The sequence below is a fragment of the Nycticebus coucang genome, chromosome X (genome assembly GCF_027406575.1).
Source record: "Nycticebus coucang isolate mNycCou1 chromosome X, mNycCou1.pri, whole genome shotgun sequence".
NCBI lineage: Eukaryota > Metazoa > Chordata > Mammalia > Primates > Lorisidae > Nycticebus > Nycticebus coucang.
In genome coordinates, this window is record NC_069804.1 from 80814460 (window position 1) to 80829916 (window position 15457).

Genomic DNA, 15457 nt, shown 5'->3' on the forward strand with positions numbered 1-15457 from the left:
AATAACATATATTTAATTATTTATTAACTTGAGGCTGATAAGGATAAATAGAATAAGTAGACAAATAGAAATAGTTCTATTTCCCCTGAAATGTTAGCTAAGCAATTTTCTCACTACAAAATATTGAATGATTTTTCCTCTGCCTTTTTTTTTTTTTTTGTCATTGTTTAACAGGCCCGGGCCGGATTCAAACTCACCAGCCCTGATGCATGTGACTGGCACCCTAACCACTGAGAAATGGGCGCTGAGCTTCCTCTGTTGTTTCATGAGGACTGCTTTAGCATATAATAAATGAACTCATGTAGTACATGGTTCTATTTCTGTAAGTGTGGGCAAGGGAGATGAGTCTATGGTGATGAGAAACTAAGACATAAGTCCTCAGAATCTTGTCCCAGATTACCAAGGGGTATGCACCTATATGAGTGCTTCATGGCAGTAAGTCATGCCATGAGTGGAGCAGTCCAAGCCCCCCATGCTTCATCTTAAAGAATACTCCTTTAGGTTGGGAACAGTGGCTCACTTCTGTAATCCCAGTACTTTGGGAGGCTGAGGCAGGAGGATTACTTGAGGCTAGGAATTCAAGACTAGCCTGGCAACATATTGAGACCCTGTCTCTACAAAGAATACAAAAATTAGCTCAGGGGGTGGTGCATTGGTGTATGGCTGTTGTCTTAGCTACTTAGAAGGCTGATGTGAGAGGGTCACTTGAGTCCAGGAGTTCAGTGTTACAGTAACATATGATTATGCCACTGCACTCCAGCCTGGGCAATAGAGCAAGACCCTGTCTCAAAAAATAAATAAAGAAATAAAGTATAGTCCTCCATTCTCTGATCAACTTACTGTCAGCAATCAACTAACCAACATAGCCTACTCTTTCATATCTCACATTGCTGGGAGACAGGGAGGCAGAATGAAAAGAGCAGAGTTTGGCTCTGGCTCTGTGTGACCTTGAGAGAGTAGTTTCACCCCTCTGAACCACAGGTCCCTTATCTGGAAGCCAGAGATCAAAATATTTTCTCCTTGGTTTGTCACATGGATCAGAGATAGCGTATCAAATGCATAGAACATAGTAGTGACCCAGTCAATGAATTAATGTTCCAATTGCCTCCTGGTCACTTCTGGCTACTCTGTTTTGTTTTGTTTTGTTTTTAAACATAGCTTGGCTTTATTTAACAAATTTTTTTTTCTTTTTTTTATTAAATAATAGCTGTGTACATTGTTTTGTTTTTTTTTTGAGACAGAGCCTCAAGCTGTCACCCTGGGTAGAGTGCTATCGCATCACAACTCACAGCAACCTCCAATTCCTGGGCTCAAGCGATTCTCCTGCCTCTACCTCCCAAGTAGCTGGGACCACAGGTGCCCGCCACAACGCCCGGTTATTTTTTGATTGCAGCTGTCATTGTTGTTTGGTGGGCCAGGGCTGGATTCGAACCCGCCAACTCAGGTGTATGTGGCTGGCGCCTTAGCCACTTGAGCCACAGGCGCCGAGCCAGAGACAGAGTCTCACTTTGTTACCCTCCTTAGAGTACGTCATAGGTCACAGCAAACTCATACTCCTGGGCTCAAGCAGTTCTCTTGCTTCAGCCTCCCAAGTAGCTGGGACTATAGGCACCCGCCACAATGCCTGGCTAATTTTAGAGATGGGGATCTCACTCTGGCTCAGGCTGCTCTTGAACCCATGGGCTCAGGCAATCTACCTGCCTAGGTCTCCCAGATTGCTAGGATTACAGGTGTGAGCCACCGCGCTTGGCCTAGCTACTCGGTTCTTAAACTTGTTTTTAAAACAGCTTTACTGGCTTGGTGCCTGTAGCTCAAGCAGCTAAGGCTCCAGGCACATACACCAGAGCTGGCAGGTTCAAATCCAGCCCAGGCCTGCCAAAGAACAATGACAGCTCCAACCAAAAAATAGCCGCGCATTGCGGTGGGCTCCTGTAGTCCCAGCTGGGAGGCTGAGGCAAGAGAATCACTCAAGCCCAGAAGTTGGAAGTTGCTGTGAGCTATGATGCCACAACAGTCTACCCAGGGCGACAGCTTGAGGCTCTGTCTCAAAAAACAAAAGCAAACAAACAAAAAACCCCCAGCTTTACTGTGGAATGTTTGATACACGATAATTGACACATGTTTGAAGTATACAATTTGACAATTTTGACACATGTATACACCAAATGAAACCATCACCACAACTAAGATAATGAATACATCCATCACCACTAAAAGTTTCTTCAGTTCCCTTTGTAATTCCTCCCTCTAGCCCCTCTCATCCACCCCCATTCCAATGCAACCATTGATCTGCATTCTCTCCTATTAATTTGCATTTTTAAGATTTTTAAATAAATGTAAATTATTCACCATGTACTCTTTTTTGTCTAGTTTCTTTTACTGAAATAATTATTTTGAGGCTCATGTATGTTGTTTTGTGTATCAATAAGTTTGTTTTTCTTGGTGCTGAGTAGTATTCCATTGCATGGATAAATTTCAATTAGTTTATTCATTCACTTGTAGTAGACATTTGGGTCATTTCCAGTTTGGGACAATTACAAATAAAGCTACTAGGAACATTCATGTACAAGTATTCTTTTTTTTTTTTTTTTTCTTTTGAGACAGAGTCTCACTATGTCGCCTTCGGTAGAGTGCCAGGGCCTCACAGCTCACAGCAACCTCAAACTCTTGGGCTCAAGCAATTCTCTTGCCTCAGCCTCCCAAGTAGTTGGGACTACAGGCGCCCACCACAATGCCTGGCTATTTTTTGGTTGTAGTTGTCATTGCTGCTTGGCAGGCCTGGGCCGGGCTTGAACCCGCCAGCATTGGTGTATGTGGCCAGCGCCCTACTCGCTGAGTTATGGGCACCAAGCTTTGTACAGCATTCTTACAGACAAATATTTTCATGTCTCTTGGACAATACCTAAGAGGTGAATGTCTAAGTCCTGTGGTAGGTGTATGTTTAACTTTTAAAAAAACTTCCAAAGTTTTCCAATGTGATTTATAACATTTTACATTCCTATCAACTGTGTATAAGAGTTCCAGTTTCGGCGGCGCTTGTGGCTCAGTGAGTAGGGTGCCGGCCCCATATGCGGAGGGTGGCGGGTTCAAACCCAGCCACAGCCAAACTGCAACAAAAAAATAGCTGGGCGTTGTGGCGGGCGCCTGTGGTCCCAGCTGCTTGGGAGGCTGAGGCAAGAGAATCGCATAAGCCCAAGAGTTAGAGGTTGCTGTGAGCCGTGTGACGCCACGGCACTCTACCTGAGGGCGGTACAGTGAGACTCTGTCTCTATAAAAAAAAAAAAAAAAGAGTTCCAGTTTCTCCATACCCTTGCCAACAAGTGTTAAGGTCAGTCTTTTTTTTTTTTTAAATATTGTCATAAAGTACACATAACATAAAATTTACCATTTTGACTATTCTTATGTGTACACTTCTGTGGCATTAAGTACATTCACACAATGTTGTGCAACCATTACCACTATCCATTTCCAGAACTTTTTCATCTTCCCAAACAGAAACTCTGCATCCTTTAAACAATAACTCCCTATTTCCCCCTGCCCTTAGCCCCTGGTAATATTTATTGTACTTTTTACCCCTGAATCTTTTTGTTCTAAAGCCACTATGCCTGGCTGCAAATCTTTTATTAGATATGTGATTTGCAAATACCTGTATTTTCTTCAAGTCTGTAGTTTGTCTTTTCATTTTGTAAAGAGCAGGAGTACTTAATTATGATGAAGTCCAATTTATCATTTTTTTTTTCTTCTATGGGGTGTGTTTTGGATATGGTATCTAAGAGATCTTCGTCTAATCTAAGGTCACACAGATCTTCTACAATTTCTTCTAGAAATTTAATAGCTTTAGGCAGGGCATGGTGGCTGTACTCCTAGCATTCTGAGAGGCCAAAGTGGGTGGATCCCCAGGAGTTCAGATGTTTGAGATCAGCCTGAGCGAGAGCAAGACCTGTCTTTACTAAAAATACAAAAAACTGGGTGGTGCTTGTGGCTCAGTGGATAGGGTGCCAGCCCCATATACCGAATGTAGCGGGTTCAAACCCAGCCCCGGCCAAACTGCAACAAAAAAAATAGCCGGGCATTGTGGCGGGCGCCTGTAGTCCTAGCTACTCGGGAGGCTGAGGCAAGAGAATCACTTAAGCCCAGGAGTTGGAGGTTGCTGTGAGCTGTGTGATGCCACAGCACTCTACAGAGGGCGACAAAGTGAGACTCTGTCTCTACAAAAAAAAAAAAAAAGAAAGAAAAAGAAAAAACTAGCTAGCCCCGAGTCTTGTCCTCTCCTTTTCAGACATCATGTCCTTCACTACTCGTTCCACCAGTTTCTCCAGCAATTACCGGTCCCTGGACTCAGTCCAGGCGCCCAGCTACAGTGTCTGGCCAGCCAGCAGCGCAGCCAGCATCTATGCAGGCGCCCGGGGCTTCGGGTCCCGGATCTCCATGTCCCACTCCACCAGCTTCTGGGGCGGCTGCGGATCCGGGGGCCTAGCTACGGGGATGGTCGGGGGTCTAGCAGGAATAGGAGGGCATCCAGACCGAGAAGGAGACCATGCAAGAACTGAACGACTGAACCACCGCCTGGTCTCCTACCTGGACAGAGTGAGGAACCTGGAGACCGATAATCTGAGGCTGGAGAGCAAAATCCGGGAACACCTGGAGAAGAAGGGGCCCCAGTTCAGAGACTGGGCGCATTACTTCAAGACCATCGAGGACCTGAGGGCTTAGATCTTTGCAAATTCTGTGGACAATGCCCGCATTGTTATGCAGATTGACAATGCCCATCTTGCTGCTGATGACTTTAGAGTCAAGTATGAGACAGAACTAGCCATGCGCCAATCTGTGGAGAGCGACATCAATGGGTCATTGATGACACCAATATCACTCCACTGCAGTTGGAGTCAGAGATCGAGGCTCTCAAGAAGCAGTTGCTCTTCATGAAGAAGAACCACGAGGAGGAAGTAAAAGTCCTACAAGCCCAGATTGCCAGCTCTGGGTTGACTGTGGAGGTAGATGCTCCCAAATCCCAGGACCTGAGCAAGATCATGGCAGACATGAGGACCCAGTATGACGAGCTAGCTGGGAAGAATCAAGAAGAGCTGGCCAAGACCTGGTCCCAGCAGATTGAGGACAGTACCTCAATGGTCACCTCACAGTTTGCTGAGGTCAGAGCTGCTAAAACAATGCTCACAGAGCTGACGTGTACAGTCCAGTCCTTGGAGATGGAACTGGACTCCATGAGAAATCAGAAGTCCAGGTTGGAGGACAGCCTGAGGGAGGTGGAGGCCAGCTACACCACGCAGATGGAGCAACTCAATGGGGTCCTGCTGCATTTGGAGTCAGAGCTGGCCAGGCCCAGGAGTATGAGGCACTGCTGAACCTCAAGGTCAAGCTAGATGCTGAGATCACCACCTACCACCGCCTGCTGGAAGACGGGGAGGACTTCGACCTTGGTGATGCCCTGGACAGCAGCAACTCCATGCAAACCATCCAAAAGACCACCACCCACAGGATAGTGGACGGCAAAGTGGTGTCTGAGACCAACGACATCAAAGTTCTGAAACACTGAGGCTACGTGCCCTTATACCAATAAAGAGTTCAGAGGTCACTGGAAAAAAGAAAAAGAAAGAAAAAACTAGCCAGGAGTTTGTGGCAGGCACCTGTAGTCCCAAATACTCAGGAGGCTTAGGCAAGAGGATTGCTTTTTGGCGGGCACCTGTAGTCACAGCTACTCAAGAGGGTGAGGCAAGAGGATCACTTGAGCCCAGGAGTTTGAGGTTGCTGTGAGTTATGATGCCACAGCACTACCCAGAGCGACTGAGTGAGACTCCGTCTCATAACACTCCACCCCCAAATCCCCTAAAACATAGAGATCAACTTCATTCTGTTTAGCTGTTTCACACCACTATATTCCATAGTACCAACATACCTTACTTTATTTCACCATCTCATTTTTGGATATTTATAATAGGTTGTTTCCATTTTTTCCTGCCTCTGTAAGCAATGCTGAGCATCCTTGAACCTGCTTTTGGTACACATGTGCAAGTGTTTCTCTAGGTAGATACTGAGAAATAGAATTTATACAGCAAACACATGTAATACAAATATAGAACTTATATGCTAAGGGCTGTTCTAAATGCTTTATGTATATGGATTCATTTAATCCTCACAAAACCCCCATGTTTTTATCCTTGATTAAAGATGAAGAAACCAAGGCATACAGAGGTTAAGTAAATTGTCAAAGGTCACACAGCTAATCAATGGCAAGACTAGGATTTGAACCCAAATAGACAGACTCTAGAATTCATTCTGCTAGGTCATAGGGCATGGGCATTTTCTATTTTATTTATTTATTTATTTATATTTATTTATTTTGAGACAGCATCTCAAGCTGTCACCTGGGTAGAGTGCCATGCCGTCACAGCTCACAGCAACCTCAGACTCTTGGGCTTAAGCAATTCTCTTGCCTCAGCCTCCCAAGTAGCTGGGACTACAGACGCCCGCCACAATGCCCAGTTGTTTTTAGGTTGCAGTTGTCATTGTTGTTTGGCAGGCCTGGGCTGGATTTGAACCCGTCAGCTCTGGTGTACATGGCTGGTGGCCTAGTCGCTGAGCTACAGGTGCTGAGCTGGCATTTTCTATTTTAAAAGATTGGCCAAATTGGCCTCCAAAATGGCTATATAATTGTACTCCCACCAGTGACATATGAGAGCATTGGTGATTTTTTTTTTTTTTTGTAGAGACAGCGTGTCACTTTATGCCCCTCGGGTAGAGTGCCATGGCATCACACAGCTCACAGCAACCTCCAACTCCTGGGCTTAAGCGATTCTCTTGCCTCAGCCTCCTGAGGAGCTGGGACTACAGGCGCGACTACAGGCGCCCGCCACAATGCCCAGCTATTTTTTGGTTGCAGTTCAGCCGGGGCTGGGTTTGAACCCACCACCCTCAGTATATGGGGCCGGCGCCTTACCGACTGAGCCACAGGCGCCGCCTGTTTATATGGTGATTTTTAATAATAACAACACCAATACTTTGGAACAGTGACTACACTGTATTAACACTTCCTATGCTTTCTCTCTTTTAACACATCTTGCTTTGCTTTTCCTCATAGTACAATTTTTGCTGATATATATTAGTGTGTTTGTTTATTGCCTCTCTCTCTCTCTTTTTTTTTTTTTGAGACAGAGTCTTACTTTGTTGCCCTGGGTGGAGTGCCATGGCATCATAGCTCACAGCAACCTCAAACTCTTGGGCTCAAGCAATTCTCTTGCCTCAGCCTCCCAAGTAGCTGGGACTACAGGTGCCCACCACAACACCTGGCTATTTTTAGAGACAAGGTCTCGGTCTGGCTCAGGTTTGTCTCAAACCTGTGATCTCAGGCAATCCACCTGCCTAGGCCTCCCAGAGTACTAGGATTACAGACGTGAGCCACTGTGCCCAGCCCATAATTGCTATATTCGATGCCACAGTGGATGTACCATCATATATTTCTACCAGCAATATATGAGTTATGCATTTTTTCTGCATCCTTGACAGCATTTGGTTTGTTACATTTATCTATTTATTTATTTATAGAGGTACATCTTTATAGGGTTATTATGTTTCACTCTGTCTCCCTGGGTAGAGTGCCATGGCATCATAGCTCACAGCAAACTCAAACTCCTGGGTTCGGGTGATCATCTTGCCTTAGCCTCCCAAGTAGCTGGGGCTACAGGCACCTACCACAACGCCTAGCTGGTTTTCCTATTTTTAGTAGAGACGGGGTCTCACTTTTGCTCAGGCTGGTCTCAAACCCCTGAGCTCAGCCAATCCACCTGCCTTGGCCTCCCAGGGTGCTAGGATTACAGGTGTAAGCCACTGCGCTTGGCCTGATGTGATGTTTTCATACAGGTATAAAATGTGAATTAATCAAATCAGGATATTTATCATTTCTTTGTGTTGGGAACATCCCAATCCCACTCTTTTAGTTATTTTATTTTATTTCATTTCATTTTATTTATTTTTTATTTTTATTATTATTATTTTTTTTGAGACAGAGCCTCAAGCTGTTGCCTTGGGTAGAGTGTCATGGCATCACAGCTCACAGCAACCTCAAACTCCTGGGCTCAAGGGATTCTCTTGCCTCCGCCTCCCAAGTAGCTGGGACTACAGGTCCTTGCCACAATGCCTATCAATTTTTTTGGTTATAGTTGTCATTGTTGTTTGGCAGGCCTGGGCTGGATTCAAACCCACCAGCTCAGGTGTATGTGGCTGGCGCCTTAGCCACTTGAGCCACAGGAGCCAAGCCTCATTTTATTTTATTTTATTTTATTTTTTGAGACAGAGTCTTACTATGTCACCTTCCATAGAGTGCTGGGATGTCACAGCTTACAGCAACCTCAATCTTGGGCTTAAGCGATTATCTTGCCTCAGCATCCCAAGTAGCTGGGACTTCAGGTGCCCACCACAATGTCTGGCTATCTTTTTGTTGCGGTTGTCATTGTTGTTTAGCTGGCCCTGGGCCAGGTTTGAACCTGCCAGCCTGGGTGTGTGTGGCCGGTGCTGTACCCACTGAGCTACGGGCGCCACCCTCTTTTAGTTATTTTAAAGTATACTCTAGCATAATTATTATAGTCACTTTGTTGGGCTATCAAATATTATTCATTCTATTATTCATTCCCACTTTATCCCCTTCTCCATGCTACTCTTCCCAGCCTTTGGTAACCATCATTCTACTCTCTATCTCCATAACATTAATTGTTTTTAATATTTAGCTCCCACATATGAGTAACAACATACAAGATTTGTCTTTCTGCACTTGGTTTATCGCACTTAACATCATGTTCTTCAGTTCCATACATGCTGTTGCAAATGGCAGAATTTCATTATTTTCATGACTGTAAAATATTTCTTTGTGTATATGTACTATAGTTTCTTTATCCATTCACGTCACTATTTTTTATTTTCGCCATTCTGATAAATATATAATGATATCTCATTGTGGTTTTAATTTATGATTTCCTAGTAGCTAAGTAATGGTGAATATCTTCTCATGTACTTATTTGCCATCTGTGCATCCTCTTCAATGAAATGTCTGTGCACATCTTTTGCCCATTTTCTAATTAGATTGTTTGGATTTTTACTGTTGAGTTCAGATAATTCTTTTTTTTTTTTTGTGACAGAGTTTCACTGTGTCACCCTGGGTAGAGTGCCATGGCATCACAGCTCACAGCAACCTCAAACTCTTGGGCTTAGGCGATTCTTTTGCCTCAGCCTCCCAAGTAGCTGGGACTACAGGCACCCGCCACAACGCCCAGCTATTTTATGGTTATTGTTGTTGTTGTTGTTGCAGTTGTTTAGCTGGCCCGGGCCAGGTTTGAACCCGCCACCCTCAGTGTATGTGGCTGGCACTGTAACTACTGTGCTACAGGTGCCGAGCCAGAGAATTCTTTATGTCTGCTAGATTCTAGCCCAGGGGTTATCAAACTGCGGCCCGCGGGCCACATGAGGTGGTGTGATTGTATTTGTTCCCGTTTTGTTTATTTACTTCAAAATAAGATATGTGCAATGTGCATAGGAATTTGTTCATAGTTTTTTTTTTTTTTTTTTAAACTATAGTCCGGCCCTCCAATGGTCTGAGGGACAGTGAATTGGCCCCCTGTTTAAAAAGTTCGAGGATGCCTGTTGCCCTTTGCCAATATTTCCAGTGTATAGATTATCTTTTCATCCTCTTCACCTGGGCTTTCACAGAACAAAAGTTTTTAATTTTGGCAAGGTCTAATTTATCAATTTTTCCTTTTTTTTTTTTAGAGACAGAGTCTCACTTTGTCACCCTTGGTAGAGCGCTGTGACATCACAGCTCACAGCAACCTCCAGCTCTTGGGCTTGAGAGATTCTCTTGCCTCAGACTCCGAAGTAGCTGGGACTACAGGTGCCCACCACAACACCTGGCTATTTTTTTTTTGTTGTTGCCGATTGGCTGGGGCTGGGTTCAAACCTGCCATCCTTGGTATATGGGGCTGGCGCCCTACTCACTGAGCCACAGGCACTGCCCCATTATCACACTTTTTGTAGTTATATAGTAAGTCTTAACATCAACTACAGTGATTCCTCGCACTTTATATTCTTAAGTGATTCTCTTGCCTCAGCCTCCTAGGTAGCTGGGACTACAAGAGCCCGCCACAACACCTGACTATTTTTTTGTTGCAGTTGTTTAGCTGGCTGGGGTTGGGTTTGAACCCGCCACCCTCGGTGTGTGTGGCTGGCGCTGTAACCACTGTGCTACGGGCGCCAAGCCTACTCCTAAACTTAGATACAAAAATTCTAAACAAATATTTAGCAAATCCAATCCAACAATATATAAAAAGGATAATACACCATGACTAAATAGGGTTTATTCCGGTATGCAGGCTCAACATTCAAAAATTCAAATAAATAATTTTATTTATTTATATATAATAATTATATTTAATTATAATTATATTTATATATTTAATTATATATTATATATAATTAATATATATAATATATTAATATATTATATATTATATGTAATATATATTAATATATTAATATATAATATATTAATATAATATATATTAACTATATATATTATATATAATATATAATAATTAATTATAATTATATAATATATAAATATATTATAATATAATAAATATAATAATTATATTTAATTATTTATTTATTTGAATTTTTAACAAAATTCTCTTGGCGACTCCAGTTCCTATGCCTTTCCATATAAACTTTAGAATAAGCTCGTCTATGACTAACAAAGAATCTTGATGAAATTTTGATAGAAATTGCATCAAAGGCGTTGTGGCGGGCGCCTGTAGTCCCAGCTACTCGGGAGGCTGAGGCACGAGAATCACTTAAGCCCAGGAGTTGGAGGTTGCTGTGAGTTGTGTGAGTCCACGGCACTCTACTGAGGGCCATAAAGTGAGACTCTGTCTCTACAAAAAAAAAAAAAAAAAGGAAATTGCATTAAGGGTGGCACCTGTGGCTCAAAGGGGTAGGGTGCTGGCCCCATACGCCAGAGGTGGTGAGTTCAAACCCAGCCCCAGCCAAAAACTGCAAAAAAAAAGAAAGAAAGAAAAAGAGAAAAGATGGGCGGCGCCTGTGGCTCAACGGGTAGGGCGCCGGTCCCATATGCCGGAGGTGGCGGGTTCAAGCCCAGCCCCGGCCAAAAATAAAAAAAAAAAAAAAAGAAAAGAAAAAGAGAAAAGAAATTGCATTAAACCTATGAATCAGTTTAGGTGTTCCTTGATTTCTTTCTTTTTAAAAATTTTCCAATATTTTATAAGGCAATTTTTCAAATATATAGTACAGTTGAAAGAATTATACAGTGATCACTCATACATCCACCACATACATTGTATAATGTTTTTTTTCTTCATATGTAGGGAATTTGTTTGTAGGGAGGTCACAAGTTTTGTACCCCTCATCACAATGACCCCAGATTCCTGGTGGGTGTATTATAATCCTTGATTTCTTTCATCGGCATTTTATAATTTTCAGTAAACAGGTCCTGACCAGACTTTATACATAAGTATAAGTATACATATATTTTTGTATATTTTTGGTGATAATCAACGATACCATATTTTTCATCTCAGTTTCTGTGTGTTTATTGCTAGTGCAGGTATATAGAAATATGATTGCTTTTTGTGTGTTGATCCCATATCTTTTTTTTCTTTTTTTGAGACAGAGTCTCACTTTGTTTCCCCTAGTAGAGTGCCATGGCATCATAGCTCACAGCAACCTCAAAAGTGATTCTCTTGCCTCAGCCTCCCAAATAGGTGGGACTACAGGCACCTGCCACAACTCCCAGCTATTTTTTTTTGTTTTAGAGATGGGAGTCTTGCTCTTGTTCAAGCTGGTCTTGAACCTGTGAGCTCAGGCAATCCACCCGCTGCCTCGACCTTCCAGAGTGCTAGGATTACAGGCATGAGTACCGTGCCCGGCCTGATCTCATATCTTTTAGACCTTGCTAAACTCACTGATTAGTTCTAGGAATGTTTTTGTAGATTCCTTGGGATTTTCTACAAAGACTATCATAGCATTTGCAAATAGAAAAAGTGTTTTTCTTTCTTTCTGATCTGCATGAGTTTTATTTCTTTTTGCCTTCTGAGGGGCTAGGACTTCCAGTATTCTGTTGAGTAAGAGTGATGAGAGTATATATCCTTGCCTTGTTCTTACTTTTAGAGGAAAAAGATTTCATCTTTCTCCATTAGGTATTATGCTAACTGTAGGTTCTTTTTGGGGGATGCTCTTTATGAGGTTGAAGAAATTCCCCTCTAAGTGCACTGAGAAGATAATATAATCAATCAATATGATTTACCATATCAACGGGATAAAGAAAAACCACATGATTGTATGGGTTAATGCAGAAAAAACATTATATTTGATTGAATTTTTGAATGTTGAGCCTGCATACTGGAATAAACCCTATTTAGTCATGGTGTATTATCCTTTTTATATATTGTTGGATTGGATTTGCTAAATATTTGTTTAGAATTTTTGTATCTAAGTTTAGGAGTAGGCTTGGCGCCCGTAGCACAGTGGTTACAGCGCCAGCCACACACACCGAGGGTGGCGGGTTCAAACCCAACCCCAGCCAGCTAAACAACTGCAACAAAAAAATAGTCAGGTGTTGTGGCGGGCTCTTGTAGTCCCAGCTACCTAGGAGGCTGAAGCAAGAGAATTGCTTAAGCCCAAGAGTTGGAGGTTGCTGTACGCTGTGCCACTCTACTGAGGGCGACATAGTGAGACTGTCTTTAAAAAATAAAAATAAATAAAAATAGGTTTAGGAGTGATATTGGCCTTCTTTTGTGTGTTGTCTTTTTCTGGTTTTGGTAACAGGGTAATGCTTAGGTAATGTTCCCTCTTCTTACTTTGTACAAAATTAGTGTTAACCCTTCCTTGAATATTTCATAAAATTCTCTAGTCACAAAATCTGGGCCTAGAGATTTCTTTTCCAGTTCTTCAATTATAAAATCCAATTTATTTAATGCCTATTGGATTATTCAGATTACCTATTTCATCTTGGTACATGTAGAATTTTGGTGGTTTGTGGGTTTTGAGGAATTGATCCATTTCTTCTAAGTTGTTGAATTTATGAGCACAAGGCTGTTTATAGTGTTCTCTTATCATTTCTTTTTTTTTTAATTTTTTTTTTTTGTAGAGACAGAGTCTCACTTTATGGCCCTCGGTAGAATGCCGTGGCCTCACACAGCTCACAGCAACCTCCAACTCCTGGGCTTAAGCGATTCTCTTGCCTCAGCCTCCCAAGTAGCTGGGACTACAGGCGCCCGCCACAACGCCCGGCTATTTTTTGGTTGCGGTTTGGCCGGGGCCGGGTTTGAACCCACCACCCTCGGTATATGGGGCCGGCGCCTTACCGACTGAGCCACAGGCGCCGCCCCTCTTATCATTTCTTTAATGGCTGTAAGATCTGTAGTGATAGTCTCTGTTTCATTTCTTATTTGGTAATATGTATTTTCTGTCTATTTTTGTCAGTCTTGCTAGAAGTTTGTCGATTTTATTGATTATTTTTCTTAAGAATCAGCTTTTTATTTCATTGATTTTTTTTCTACTGTTTTTCTGCTTTCAATTTCATTGATTTCTGTTCCTATCTTTATTATTCCCTTCTTTCTGTGTGGTTGAGGTTTATTTTGCTCTTCTTTTTCCTAGTCATTGAGGTAGGAATTTAGGTTATTGATTTAAGATCTTTCCTCTTTTCTAATGTAAGCATTTTGAGCTACAAATTTTCCTCTCTGCTGTAGCTGCATTCCACAAATTTTGATATACAGTGTTCCGATTTTCAATCAGTTTAGTATATTTCTGTGAAATTTCCTTTGAGACTTACTTTTTAACTTACGGATTATTTAGAAGTGTATTGTTTAGTTTTCAAGTGCTTGGAGATTTTTTTCTGTTACCTTTATGTTATTGATTTCTGGATTGATGTCTTTATAGCTAGAGAACATATTCTCCATAATTTCACTTCTTCTTTTTTAGAGACAGAGTCTCACTTTGTCACCCTCAGAAGAGTGCCATGGCGTCACAGCTCACAGCAACCTCCAGCTCTTGGGCTTAAGAGATTCTCTTGCCTCAGCCTCCCGAGTAGCTGGGACTACAGGCGCCCACCACACCTGGCTATTTTTTTGTTGCAGTTCAGTTGGAACCAAGATTGAATCCACCACCCTTGGTATATGGGGCCGGTGCCCTGCTCACTGAGCCACAGGCACCGCCCAGTTTCATTTCTTTTAAACGTATTAAAGTTTGTTTTATGACCCAGGGTGTGATGTATTTTGGTCAATATTCCATGAATACATGAAAAGTGCTCTTCTTTTTCTTATTCTTCTGTTGCTGGGTGAACTAGGTTTTTGTTGTTGTTGTTTGTTTTGTTTTCTTTTGAGACAGAGTCTATGTCCCCCTGGGTAGAATGCCATGGCTTCATAGCTCACAGCAACCTCAAACTCCTGGGCTTAAGGGATCCTCTTGCCTCAACTTCCCCAGCAGCTGGGACTACAGGTGTCTGCCACAATAACCTGCTAGTTTTTCAATTTTTTTTTTTTAGAAGTGATTCATGATTCTTTTTTTTTTTTTTTTTTTGTAGAGACAGAGTTTCACTTTATGGCCCTCGGTAGAGTGCCATGGCATCACACAGCTCACAGCAACCCCCAACTCCTGGGCTTAAGTGATTCTCTTGCTTCAGCCTCCCGAGTAGCTGTGACTACAGGCGCCCGCCACAACGCCCAGCTATTTTTTGGTTGCAGTTCAGCCGGGGCCGGGTTTGAACCCACCACCCTCAGTATATGGGGCCCATTTTTCAATTTTTTCTTCTTTTTTTTTAGCAGAGACAGGGTCTTGCTCTTGCCCAGGCTGATCTCAAACTCCTGAGTTCAAGCAATCCACCTGCTTTGGCCTCCCAGACTGGTAGGATTACAGGCATGAGCTACCTTGACTGGCCTGAGTGAAATGTTTTATGAATGTCAATGAGATCCTCTTGGTTGATGGCATTGAGTTCTTCCATATCCTTGCTAAATTTTAGTTGTTCTATCAACTTCTGAGAGAGGGTGTTGCAATCTCCAACTTGTGTATCTATTTTGTTGTTCAGCTCTCTCAGTTTTCACTTCATTTATTTTGAGGCTTTTTTGTTTGATGCATACACATTTAGGATTGCTATGTCTTTTTAGTGGATTTGTCCTCTTAACATATATAATGTCCCTTTTTTCCTCTAGTAATTTTCTTTCCTCTGAAGTCTGCTTTGACTGATATTAATATAGCCATTCTCGCTTTTTAAAAATTAATATTTATATGATATATCTTTTTTCTATCCTTGTACTTTCAACCTACATATATTGCTAGGTTTGAAGTGTGTTTTCTATAGACAGCATACTTGTTTAGTTGGATAATGCTTATTTATTCATTCATTTTATTTTATTTTATTTTTAGAGGCAGCATCTTTCTATTT

General features: G+C 42.2%; 2 pseudogenes; one reads left to right on the top strand and one right to left on the bottom strand.

Moving 5' to 3' along the window:
- Positions 1 to 4254: 4254 nt before the first annotated feature.
- Positions 4255 to 5554, top strand: LOC128577295 (keratin, type I cytoskeletal 18-like; annotated as a pseudogene).
- Positions 5555 to 11376: 5822 nt separating this feature from the next.
- LOC128578876 (uncharacterized) lies at positions 11377 to 11522 on the bottom strand (annotated as a pseudogene).
- Positions 11523 to 15457: the final 3935 nt, after the last annotated feature.